Source organism: Rhamphochromis sp. 'chilingali' (assembly GCF_963969265.1).
Source record: "Rhamphochromis sp. 'chilingali' genome assembly, chromosome: 19".
Taxonomy (NCBI): domain Eukaryota; kingdom Metazoa; phylum Chordata; class Actinopteri; order Cichliformes; family Cichlidae; genus Rhamphochromis; species Rhamphochromis sp. 'chilingali'.
Genome location: NC_137946.1, coordinates 8731717 through 8745746, shown reverse-complemented (window position 1 = coordinate 8745746; position 14030 = coordinate 8731717).

Below are 14030 nucleotides of genomic sequence, written 5' to 3'. Positions count from 1 at the left end.
CGTAGTATTTGTGTTTTTCTGAACCCGAATATCACAGTGCAGATTTGTGGAAAACTATCACTATTATATCACAGAATTATGTTTATTTTCTGTTTTTTGTTTTTTTTTAAAAAAAAGGGATAATATCATATCGCATTTTGACCGGACCACACACACTGCGCATGTTAGCTCCTGGGATCCTTCGAGGTCTCTCATAAGTCAGCAGGATTAATAGCCCAAGATGCATTTGGGGAAAATGGTGAGCAAACAAAGACTGACGTGTAATTCTGCTGCCCCTCAGTGGTCTCTCGCAGCGCCTGAGAAGATGCAGTGCTTTCAGGGAAGCACATTCGCCAGTGCCTTATTCTTCATCAGCGTCACATGGAGAGCATCAGCATTAGCCGAGGCTCAGTGTATAAACGGCTGGGGATGTGATAGAGTAGATGAGCAAACAGGCTGCTGCATGACAGGCCATTTCAGGGCCTTACAATAGTACCTTTTGATGCGTTTGTCACGCTGTGCTTAGTTCTGCTTCTTCCCGAGATGGAGAATTTAACCTCAGATGGCAGAAGCAAAAATCTGATTCAGAGTCATTTTCTGAGGTGAAACACTAACAATGAAGAAAAAATTCAGCTGCTTTCTGACTGGATCATTCCATTTTTTCACACATTTTTTACTAAACCTAACTCACAGACACACTAGGATAACAATAGTGTATTGAGTTCACGACAATAGATTTAAAACACCTTTTTTGTATATGTTTACCGTGATAGATGGCGATAGTTAAACATGACGCCGGTGGAATTCAGGGATCAGGATTTTTAATGTGGGTGCTTGTCAGGTGAGACCGACGGTCCGACAGCTCCATCACTCACTTAGACACGGCAATCCATAAATTCAGACTGAGATCAATACTCTTGGCTCAGCTCTGTTTTTCACAGCCGAGGCACTGCGAGTTTAGATCACGCTGCATTCATTTTTGTGTTTGTGTAATGAGCACAATGATGATCCAATTTGGCAGTGTGGGCTGTTTCACTTTCTTACAAAAGAAACTGCTCTGGATTTTCTTGCTGTCTGTCCGAGGAATTGACTCTTAGATTTGAAGAAATCAAAGCAAACATACAGGCGAAACTTTAGAAGAAAAAGATGGTAAATATGAAAAATGGCTTAACCTCAGGCAGATGTGAACAGAGTTTGTCCAGACTCTGGTCACTGTAATTAGCAGACAAATCTGTCAAAGAGCTGATGCTCACGTTGACTGTGTTTTTAACTCAGAGGCCTAACTGCTTGACCTTTCCAGTCCACCTGCCTTTAATTAAGTGCTAATTAAAAGTGCCATTATGATCAGAGAGCTCTACACTCGTCGGCCCTTAAATACAAGGATTCGGGTCTTTAGTGGAACTCGGCAAGACAATCAGCAGTCATGGGAGCTAAATGTCAGCTCACAGCGGAGAAAAGGAAGCTGTAATAATCTGTGAAATCAAACTTTGCTTTAAAGTAGAAATACTATAAATGATATTTGAGCATGAGCCTCTATACTGTGAAAATGTATCTCCTGTTTTAAAAAAAGGGTAAATGTGAAAGGGGCTAAGGGTCGTGATTAGCATTATCCAAACAGACACAAACACAGATCATAGCAAATATGTGGGGCATATAGCAGCATGTCACAGGCTCATTTGATGGCCTCACCTCATACCAGTTACACTGTGCAAATTTCCCATGGGCCAGCACTAACAGGCTGAATGTGACAGCTCCTGGCAAACACAAAACAAGCCACAGTGCACGGAAATGCCATTGCGAGGATGCAGCATGGCAACGACGGCGGCGATGCTGAGGTTGCTGTGGAGGTGTAATGAAGAAGTTCAAGAGGTGGTCCATTTCCACCTCCGTGTGCCTGAAAAGCAGAGGGAGAGAGAGCGGAAGAATACCTTTCCGCCATGCATATTCATGGCGTGATGTGGTGCTGCAGGAGACTCACATCCCCCATCCTCAGCCTGCGAGGACACCTCAGAGCCCCTCAGCACTTATTAACGGTAATTAAGAGCTAGTCTGAGATGCTGGCAATGTTTAATTGCCAATTACAGGTAGGTTAGCTATAGATGAAAATGACAGCTATTTATGTATCACATCAGCCTAAATCATCAAGTTGTGTTTATGCCTTGAAAATGGGAAAGGAATGAAAGGTTGGGAAGCATCCAGGATCCTCACACGAGCCTGGCATTGTAGGAATTCAAGTGCAATAATGAGCAATGTTCAATGGATATGCACTTAATTTTATGTGCATCACTAAATTATCTCCCCACACAGCCATGTAATGGTTGCTCCTCTTTTGAAGCGGAAAATTTTTTTGACAGTGCTGTGTAATAGAGTCAATAGTTGATGAGAAGACTGCTGTGGATGGTGAGATGAGGCACTCAGGTGGCTGTTTCCTCCCAGACTCCAGGCCTAATGTAGCCTTTGGCATGGAAATTGACGTGACATTGATGGGCACTCTCCCGCCAGCAGAGAGTCATGTGCCTGCACAGCCTTCCAATTCGCTAATAATTGCTGATTAAAAACTAGTTAAGAGTCCATGAAAACTCAAATATGCATTAACCAAATGACCTTCTGGGAATGGCAAACGTCTGAAGCCAAGAGCACAGGTGCTTTTCTTGTGCGGGCTTGGATCGTGGATCGTTGTTTAAGAAACAAATGGGAGCGTACTGAGTTGTTCTACTGAGCTTTTAGGAAATTACTTTTATTATGACCCCATCCTCACTCTGTTGTTTCACAGCTCACGTCACCTTTCATTACAGAATATTTAGTCTCTAAAGTTTTAAATAACATCAGGAAAATTATATTAAATAGCATAATCCAATAGATTAGGCCTTGGTTTTTATAGGTGGCAGCCTGTTAGACTATAGATTATGAACAATCTAAATCAGGATAGTTTTGCTTTAAAAATTGCAACAGATGTGATAACTGTAATCTCATTACTTTCATATGTTAATTATTACTCTAATATAAATTATGCTAATTACAATTTGTTGCGAGGGTAAGGATTATCACACTACCGTTCTACCCAGTGAAGGTTTTGACAGCATTTATATCACCTCATTAATACAATGCCATTGTTTTGTCTACGTCTAGTTTGTTTCTGTTATCTGTTGTCATAGATGTGCCTCGTTGAATATACATATATAATATATATAATCATTTTCTCCAGTAAAGTATGCTTTTGCATTTGAATTCTTACAGGTGAGGAAAGATGCTGTGGCCAGTCTATTTTCAGCCATTATAGTGTCTGTAATTCGAGAGAGTGTGTGTAGCCAGCAGCATGAAAAGCAGGGTAGACCATGAGCTAAGTGACTCAGAAAATTCACATATTGTGCCCCTATTTTCTCTCATATTATCCACCAGATGAAGCATTACATGCTTACAAAGGCCATCGGTTTTGGCCCCCGACTACAGAGGATGCAGCTGTCTGTTCATTGTTCATCATCATTGTCTTCATGGATCTGATGATGCTCCCGAATCAATAGTTGCCTCAGAGCAAACTAGTGAGCAACAGACTGTAGAAGCAGGCGAGAGTGACAATTATCACTGGAGGACAGAGTGAAAATACAAAGTAGGTGTCAAGGGAGGCGGGGGGGGGGGTTGGGGGGTATTGGTGTTGATGGGATCATTACCAACGGATTAATGGTTCTTTAGCTGGGTACTACAAAATGCTCAGATAGAAAAATATACTATCTAATCACCCAATCACAACTTGGTGCATTTACGCATGGTGTCAGCACAACCTGCTGAAGTTCAAACTCAACATCAGAATGGGGAAGAAAGGTGATTTAAGTGACAATGAATGTGGAATCGTTGTTGGTGCCAGATGGGCTGATCTACTGGGATTTTTCCCAAACAACTATCTCTAGATTTTACACAGAGAAAGTCTGACAACAACAACAAGTACACATATATATCCAGTGGGCACCAGTTTTCTGTGTAAAAATGCCTTGTTGATCTTAGAGGTGAAAGGAGAATGGCTGGAGTGCTTGGAGCTAATAGGAAGGTAGCAGTAACTCAAACAACCACTCATTACAGATAAGGTGAGGTATCTCTGAAACCTGTCAAAACCTGAAATAAACATGAAAGTATGGATCATTCCACTTCCAGTGGGAGTCCAACCCAATATGAGCCAGTTATCTCTTATAGGCTGGCTGGTCATAGTACATTGGTGCAATCTTATCTTTATTTAAAAGTGTACAATCAGGCATAACATTATGAGCACTGACAGGTGAAGTGAATAACACTGATTATCTCTTCATCATGGCACCTGTTAGTAGGTGTGATGTATTAGGGGGCATGTGAACATGTCGTCACAGTTGATGTGTTAGAAGCAGAAAAAATGGGCAAGTGGAAGAGTGATGAACCAGTGTCAGGGCCATGGGTGGCCAAGGCTCACTGATGCATTGGGGAGCGGACGATCCAGCAGCCAAGCTACTGAGGCTCAAATAGCAGAAATTTTAGAAAAGTGTGAGAATACACAGTGCATCTGTGCATTGTTGCATATGTGGCTGCACAACTGCAGAACAATCAGGGTGACCATGCTGACTCTGGTCTGCCCAAGAAAGTGCCAAAAATGGGCACATAAGCATTAGAACCATATCTGGTCATATCTGATGAATCATGTTTCTTTTTACATCACGTGGATGGGTGTGTTCATGTGTGTAACTAACCTGAGGAACACCTGGTACCAAGACGCACTATAGGAAGAAGACAAGCCAGTGGAGGCAGAGTGATGTTTTGGGTAATGTTCTACAGGTAAGTGTTGGGTCATGCCATTCATGTGACAGTAGCTTTGACACGTACCAGCCTAACTAAGCATTGATGTACAACACACACACCCTTTCATGGTAACGGTAGTCTCTGATGGGTGTGGCCTCTGTCAGCATGATAAGGCTCTCAGTTACAAAGCACAAGTGGTTCAGGAATGGTTTGAGGAGCAGGACAACGAGTTTGAGGTGTTGACTTGACCTCCAAATTCCCCAGATCTCATTCCAATCGAGCATCTGTGGGATATGCTGGACAAACAGCTTTAATCTATGTTGGCCCCACCTCTCAACTTACAGGACTTAAAGGATCTGTTGCTATCATATCAGCAATCATATCAGCAAAAGGGGGGACCAACAAATTCTTTTTGTGTCTCAGTTTGGATATTTGAGAAGGTGCCAGGTTCCACAGCTGAAAATACTGAATTCTCTGATGTCTTTTAACTTTGATTCGCTTACACTGAAACTCCCACTCGTCTTGCATGTCCTTGTGTGGTGTCTTCTCAGAATAAGAAATTGACAAGAAGAGTTTAACAGCCTCATTTGCTGTCAGAAAAATTGCCATCAAAACGACAGTGTTTGATGTCCAGAGCCACTGTCAACAAACAGCCATATCACAGCACAGTGTATTCCAGATGTGATACGGTATCATCAAAAAACACATCTACAAAGTATCGCTGCCCTGATAAAAGAATGTCCATGTCATTTTTAATGCAATAAAAAAGCCCCCCCCCCCCAAAAAAAAAAATCAGTTTTGCTGCCTCTGAAGCCGCTGCGAGCGCTAATGAGAACTGTAACCTGCCGTGCATGAGTAGCAGCAAACGCATTTTCATTGGTTAATGCTGGCGTGCAGAGGTCTGTAATCAGATAAAATTGATTTGTGTGAAATCTCAAGCAATTTGTCTCAATATCTGCTTTGGAGAAATGTCAGAGATTTGAAGGCAAGGTCACGCTCAAGGTCATTTTCATATCTCATCAGGAACATTTGTCATCAGCAGGTAACACAGTAACACAAGTGATAATAAATAAACTGGATAGTCGCAGCATCCTCAAATGGCTTTTTCAGAGGAGGAATACACCTACAGTGGTTCAAAGCACCGATTGAATTTATTGTAGTTACAGTTTAACAGCAGTATGAAGTCATGGTAATACATTAGAGAGTAAATCCGAGCCATCGCAGCAGTCTCTTGCCTTTTTATGTTTTTCTTCCCCCGTATGTGTGTCTGTGTGTTTAGTCGACGCATGCTCTTATCAATCTCTGCACAATAACAGAAAACAATTTGCTAATGTTTTGAAAATAGCTTTCCCCATCCTGTGCTCCAGCATTGAGAGATGTATGCACAATTTCATAAACACAATCAGTGCGCTGAATGGTGGCACTGATATTCTGAAAAAAAAAAAAAAAATCTCATTATTGTTCCTGAGCTATGGAAAAGCAGTCAATGGCCCATATCACACAAAAAGCCCCCTCCCCACCTCCCCGTCCTCGTCTTTCTCCCTCCACCCTTCACACCAGCCCAGTGGCACACAAAGCTTAATTCCACCTAGAAGCAAACACTATGCGGCAGTTTGCTGAGAGAATATTAGAGATGACCTGAAAGAAATCATCGGCGGGACAGCTTGCATTTGCCACAGTTTTCTGAGGCTACGCCGGCGCTCCTGTCGTTCGGATCACGTGGACGTGCTGCTGTTGTCTTGTTCCGTCAGTGCAGCTGGACTGACTCATGTCTGATTTCAATCTGACACCTGTGTCACACATTCTGCCTCCATACATGGATTTCCAGTCCTTTGTAACTTACTCCGGCTTCCTCTCACTCATGTACAAGTGGCAAGAAGAGTGGAGGCCGAGCAGTGTGAGTAAACAGGAAACGAATGATCAGGGGCTTGTGGGATTATATGCAGAGTTAACTAATGGCCACACTTGAAGGGAGGTGGTGGTACGGTGGGGTGGGGGCCACGCTGTACATTGCGGAGATTGCTGAGCCCGAGCATGTGGACGGCTTTGTGATGGATGATGACAGCCTGCTGCATAATCACTTCAATGAGTCATAATAAGGGCAGGCATGTATGAAGTCTCTTCAACGTTGACTCTTAGAGCCCTTTTACATTACAGGCACAGTATACACACATATGTATTAAGAAATAGTCATAGTGGAATTTTAGCCATCATTTTTTTTTTCCTCTCATACTAACTTTTCCCTCGATACTTTAAAATATTACAAAGGCAGCTACTTTTATTTTAGACAATGTGAGGGGCCTGGGCCTTACGTTGCTGTTGGTTGTTAGCCTTTTTTTTCCCTTCCTCCTTTGTAGGTGCTTATAAAAGGCCCCTCCCATCTAATAAAGGAAATTACTTCACCTACTTGGAAGTCTGATTTGGTTTTCATTTACTTTGGTTTGCTTGCGTTGCAGTTAATCCTAAATTGAGCCACATATTCTTTATAGGTCAGAAACTACAGCTAATACATTTTTTCTTTGTGAACTGTTGCTGTCTGGAACTCCCTTCTCTATGTTCTAAACAACCGTAAGAGATATTTATCATAAGATACCGAGAGGTGTTTGAACTGCTTGAAGATGTTTCAGCTCTCATCCAGGAGCCTTCTTCAGTGATCAGTCAGTCCTAACCAAGAATAACTAAATCAGTTATTTATATATTCACCAAACCATAACCAGGCTACCAACCCTGCAGAGAAGGTCACATACACATACACGCACAGTGTAATGGATCACACTGTGTTAGGCTGTGCTTCTTTCTGTGTTTCTTTGAAACAGGGATTAGGGACTAACATTTATGTAGTCCATTCCCATAGTTTATAAACTACAGGGCACATTTTCCCTGTTGCTGTGACAGGACAGTAAACGGCATACTACTGTGCCGTCACCACAATGAATATACTGACTGAATGTAATTTTTTCTTTTGTCAAATAGAGACATATCACCTTTTTGTTTGTTTTTAAATAATGTATTTTCAATTATTTTAAAAAATCAAGTTTAGCTTTATGTTGCCTATGAGTAAAGGAGGTTTGACACTGTACATACCAACACTTTTAACCATATTTAGCTATGGCGTAAACCTGCTAAATATGAGCCCGTTAGGACTTGTAATATTGCTAGCATGCTGATGTTAGCATTTAGTTCAAAGCCCTACTGTGCCTAGCTACAGCCTCACAGAGCCGCTAGCATAGCTGTAGGCTCCTGGTCTCTTTACAACAGGTTCAAAATGTCAGTGAAGTAGCTTATTTGCTACCTAGAGAGTTTGCTATGCTCTGGGGATGTATCTAGGTGACACTTTTAAACTCTGCACCAGAGGAGCATGTCTTTGTTGCACACAAAGCTTTATTATCCTTTACTTTGAATTACAATGTTCTATATAGCTTTGGGAAAGGAAAATGTGCTGGTGGCCCTAGAGGGCGGTGCCCATTAATCACATATTTTTCAAGTATGACACAGCTCTCAAGCACTGTAAAATAAAATCATAGAAAGAGTTCGAGTTAAAAAAAACAAAAAAAAAATAACATTCATCCCGAGTGTGCTATAGAAAGTATGAGCCATGCACTTTACTCCCAAATCATTTGAGCACTTGCAGCTTCCTGCACTGCTGCACATTCTCAGTGAGCACACTGGTGATGTTAATTAAACTCTACGAGGGTTCGGGGTGATCGCTGGAACCGGGCCTGCAGTAGCTGTTCTTTGAACCATGATGTACATCAGATCAGTGGCAAACTTTTGAAAGCACTTCAGGCAGACATTGGATAATTTAAGGTTTATGCTGATCATCACAGATCACTAAATGTCAGGGACTGTCTGGTCAGTGCTGATATATTCATACAAGAAAGCGGGAGATGCACTCAGATGATACACTGCCTCTGGTTCCTGTCCCTATCAAGAATGAGCAGCATGTAAGGACCCGTCTAAATGCGTGAGGGCTTTCAATAGAAAAATGGCTCTATGAAGCAGTCCTTGACTGATGGAGCTGAGAAATGTCATAAATCACACTTGTGCTGTAGTAACTTACAAAACCAAACCAGGAGCAACTGAGGAATAAAACTGCAAATTATAGAACCATTTTTCACAAATATAAGGCCGAGATGAGGGTAATAAATACACAATTACACATGGATTTAGTCAGATTTAACATTCTCAGCCACAGAGCAGATGGGTTTTAAAAAGCCCCGTTAAGACACAAATGTGTTTTAGATCCAATCTCTTCATGTCGTGGGTCACAAGAAAACTGGCCTGTAATATGACAAATCATTATCTGAGAATACTTGTGATATTTAAAGGTACTTTTTGCAATTACCTTCTTGAAAATATAACTGTACTTTTCACCACCAGGGGGCAGTGCATTACTATTGCAAACAAAGTATTGAAACATTTTAGGATATGTGCTGCTTTTGAACCCTTTTCTAACATCTTCAAGAGGCTTTTCTTTTATCAGGCCTCATTGTTCACAAGAACGTGTTCTTGATGACTTGCCTGGTTAAATCAAGGTTACATTGACTCACTGCACCATCTTGTGGTACAAATTGGTATTAAACAAAAGTACACCTCACTCCAGTTTATCTTTATTTTATATCGCTTCAATGGCATAGAAATAAAGACAAAAATATTAAAGGTGCTTTTTTAAAAGCACCTTTAATATCCCATATACTACCAATAATATGTTTCTAATACTCCTGTACTTTTATTCAAGTCACCGATAGTGGAAACAAAGCTGCTTTCTTTCTTTCTTTTTTGAAAAAGGGTCACTGAGCTCATCCTTTTTGCAGCAGTCCTGAGGTGAGAAGACATTCGGCATCTAGTTCACAAACACCTCAGCGCAGACGAATTGTTAATAGAAAGATCAAACCTTTTAGTGACCTTCCAGACCACTAGACAATCTCTCTGAGCACCAGTCCACTAACCATCAAGCCCCATGTTGCCTTCACGAAGTGCACAGTAATCAAGGTGAAATTGAAGGGGTGGCAGTAAACACCGGTTCAATTTTATGGACAGAATAGGGGGAGAAAAAAAAAATGTGTGTACACGTGTTTGTGGTGAAAATACACCACCTGCAGTGTCAACAGCTTCCAGGGTCATCACAGCATTCGAAGAACTTCCAAATTTAACTCCCTCCACCAGACAAACATTTCAAACTACAGTACTGTGCAAAGGTTTTCAGGGGCTTTCAGAGAGTTTGGAAAGCTACTTTGTTTGATTTTATTCCCACTTTTTTCCAAAGGGGATCTAAGCAGATTACATGCTCATGCAGAAAAAGTCCTATAGCATCTAGAAGTCATAACAGAAACTAAGAAATTTGTATTGAAACATCTAAGTCAAGGTCAAAGTTAAAATTTTATTACATTTTTTGTTCATTTAAATCAGATAAAGAAACATAGTTAAGAAAAAAAAAAATCTAAAAGCTGAGGTGCATGGCCTCTGTTCATAAAATCAAGAGGTGATTAAAATAAGCGTCTCATCTTGTGAAGCTCAGCTTGTGTGACTCAGTGTGTGCTAATCCTACTCCCACAAGGGGGCGTCTTTGAACAACAATCGGCAGCCTTGCTCACTGGTGATGTTGATGATGATGATGCAGCACCTAGAGACCTTTTGATCAAGCTGAGCTCATTAAGACCACATGGTTTCCACTAATGCTGTCCTTGCTAAACAGAGCGTCTGTGGGAGTGACTGTGAGAGGAAGCGTTTCTAACATATGCTGTCAGAAGAAGCAGAGGAGCAGATGTCTGTGTGTCCTGGAAAACTTCCCATTTGATTTGCAGTTTCTTTAGCTGGTGCTGGCAGCTGAAGAGATGGTTCCACATAACTTTGCAAAGTTGCACAACTGTTTTTGGGTTGTTTTTAATTTAAAAGAAAAAAAAAAAAAGATTTTCCCGTCTCCAAAGCACTGACTTCTCAAATATTTTCTTTGTACTGTTCAAGGACCTATTTATTGGTGTCATTTGTCCACATGGCTTAGGTTTCATTTTACCTTGTGACACCCCATTTCCATCCCAGTGAAAGAAAACAAAGACACAGGAGGAACCAGTGAATAACTCTGTACTTTTAAATTCATTTGAAATAGCTCCTATGTGTGTTCATATGAGTGTAATTTATACCATACTGCATTATTGCATTTAGCAGCGGTTTAGCTAATTTCACCTGCAATATGTACTGTACTAGTTTATTTGCAGCAAGTCTTTGACACAATAAAAAGTAAAGTTTAATCCTCAAGTAATCAAGCTAATAGTTCTGACTAACATGACAGAGTGAGGCAACTTATGGCCTCATTATACTATACAGGAAAACATTTTGGGGCTCTGTTTGTGTCTATCATAGCTGCAGTACTGCGCAAAAGTCTAGAGCAGGGGTCAGCAACCTTTCACACCCAAAGAGCCATTTGAACCTGGTTTCCACGCAAACGAAAACACTGGGAGCCGCAAATACTTTTTGACATCTAAAATTAAGATAACACTGTATATATTGTTTTTTTTACCTTTATGCTTTGTGTGAACAACTAAGGTGTGTTGCTTATGAAATCCATGAAGTGCTACAGAGAAAGTTACAATTTATGTATATAATTAAGACATTTTGAACTCTTAAAGAAATATAACAAAAGGAAAGCTGAACTAAAATGATCCATGTAAACAAAAACGGGTGTGGTGGCGGCTCACACCAGATATTTTGCCTTTGGGGTTTTGGAGCCTTGACATGACTTATAAAACTAACTCACTCTATCTATCTGGGTAAATATAAATATAGATATAAATATAGATATATTTATTATTATAATAATAGGGGGGGAAAAGCACCATGCTGCTAAAAAAATTAAAAATAGATATTTGCAAAATTCTGCCTAAATATGTATTTTACCTGGTTAATGTGTGTGGCAAGACGTGGTCTGCAGGGGAGGCGGACGCACCCTAGCGGCACCCGCAATCACGCCTCGCCACCTTCACGTCTGTGCCATCTATGCTGTTGTTGGTATGTGTCGGGCTGTGAGCTGAAAAGCTATAGCCGGCTGAATGCTTACAGCAACCGTGTATGAAAAGTGGTCAATAAAGAGATGCTGAAAAGCATGTTCATGCAAACATCGTCGGGTCTGCAGTGATATGTTTACAATGGGACTTCTGCTCCTGAACCTCTGTGCACAGCATCTGCAAATCGGGGCTGTACAAAGTCACTTTCATCTTTACGCAGGACTGTAAGCTGTCATCTATGAGGCGTGAGCAGTGTTTGTTTTTAACATAGTTCACGGTGGAGAACAGCTGCTGACATAATGTGGATCCGAAGTTAATTAGCCTACCTGGGGTTGAAAGTCTCGATATATGCACAGCGTTTCGGCGAGCATACCAGTGTCCGCGAGTGTGACGCTTATTGGGAGCGATGAAAAAAAATAAAATAAAATATAATTGTATTTTTATATTTAAATATCACAATAATCTTCCAATTTAGAACTACAAGTTAAAAAAAAATAAAAATAAAAAGAACTAACATAAATAAAATACACTTCAGCTAAATACTTCTAATTTATTTTCCCAAACCACGCGGAGCCGCAGTGTAAAGACTAAAGAGCCGCATGCGGGACTTGCCTTTTATACAATACTTCAGTTTTTCCAAGCAAAATATGAAGAAATGAGAACTGATAGAAAATATTCTTACAAACAGAAAATGTATCACCTCCATCCAATATGTAGTAAAGTACCATATACACTCATCAGCCACTCTGTAAGTACACCTGTTCAACTGTTTGTTAGTACAACTACCTAATCAACCAACACTGCAGCAACTCCAACCATTTAGAAAGAGGCCAGAGACAATCAAGACGGCCTGCTGAAGTTTGAGGGATTTTCCCACAGAACGATCTCTAGAGTTTACAGAGAATGTCCCAAAAGAAACTAACCAGTGAGCAGCAGTTCTCTGTGGAACAATGTTTTGTTGATCAGAGGTCAGAGGAAAAAGGCCAGAGCATCAGATAGGAAGGCAACAGTAACTCAAGTAACCATTTGTTACAACCAAGGTATGCAGAAGAGCACGTGGGCAGCAGAGGACCACACTGGTTGCCAATCCGATCAGAATAGGAAAATGAGGCTGCAATTCACATAGGCTCATAAAAACTGGACAGAAGATTTTTTTTTTTTTTTTTTTTTTTTTTTTTTAAACTAAGGGGTCACACCCACAAGAATCAAACAGAAGCCTTGAAGCTTCTCTGTGGGTTAAATTGGATAATGGGATTTAAGATTTGCAACGTGTCTGTAGTGCACAAGGTTGAGATAATGTGTCACAGGAAACACTGTGTCAGTGTGCAACCAAAACAGAAAACACAAACACTGCTTTCATGAAAATTTGACATTTTAATGGAAACTAAAATTGTGAACACTGGAGTTCTCTCTCTCTCTCTTTTTTTTTTGTAAATTGACTATTACATTGTTTGGAATTTGAGGGTTATTATCATGCTTTGAAAATAAAATGAACATTTTAATGTGACACTTCTGTTAAATTCAAAAACAAAAGAAAATTAAATAATCAGACTGCTCACTTAAAAACTTAAATGCCAACCTGTAAGACATGAGAAAGAAATGCCATTGCCTCGTGTTTTAAGAAGGGCAAGAGATGGAGAATCGATGAGAGGAGGAGCAGAAAAAAAGAAAAAAAAATGCATGAACACAAACAGCAGCCATTTGAGATGACAAAGAAAAGGAGGACGATTCGGCACATCATATCATCTCTTATGACTGAATCCTTTAAAAGGACATGTGTCGCCCTTGTTTACTCCCATTGTAACTACCTCTCAGGTGTCACTGAAATAAAAAAAAAAAATTTAATTAAACAAAACAAAAAGCCCTATGTAAATTTAAAACACTTCCAAGAGGCAATGACAGTTTAAAGGAGGGACAGTTTTTAAGTCAAGCACAAACACCAAGTCCAGCATTTCCCGTTACAGATGACTGATTACTGGATGATGAAGCAGCACTTCCGGTATTTGTTTTAAGAATCCCCCCCACCCACACCGTAAGTCAACGCGCTCAAAGTGACATTCAGCTGCTACAGTAGTGACTTCTCATCTCCATCAACCGCCCTCTGTCTGTCTGTGCATTTGTCATTCAGTAGCTGAATATCTGAGTAGTGTACCTTTGGCGAAAGCAGATTCAGAGCTGTTGAACTGCACTTTAAAAAAAACAAACAAAAAAAACAAAAACAAACAAATCACCTCGCCCCCCCACCTCACAACATGATCAACAACACGACAAATAAAAATATAATCAAGAGGA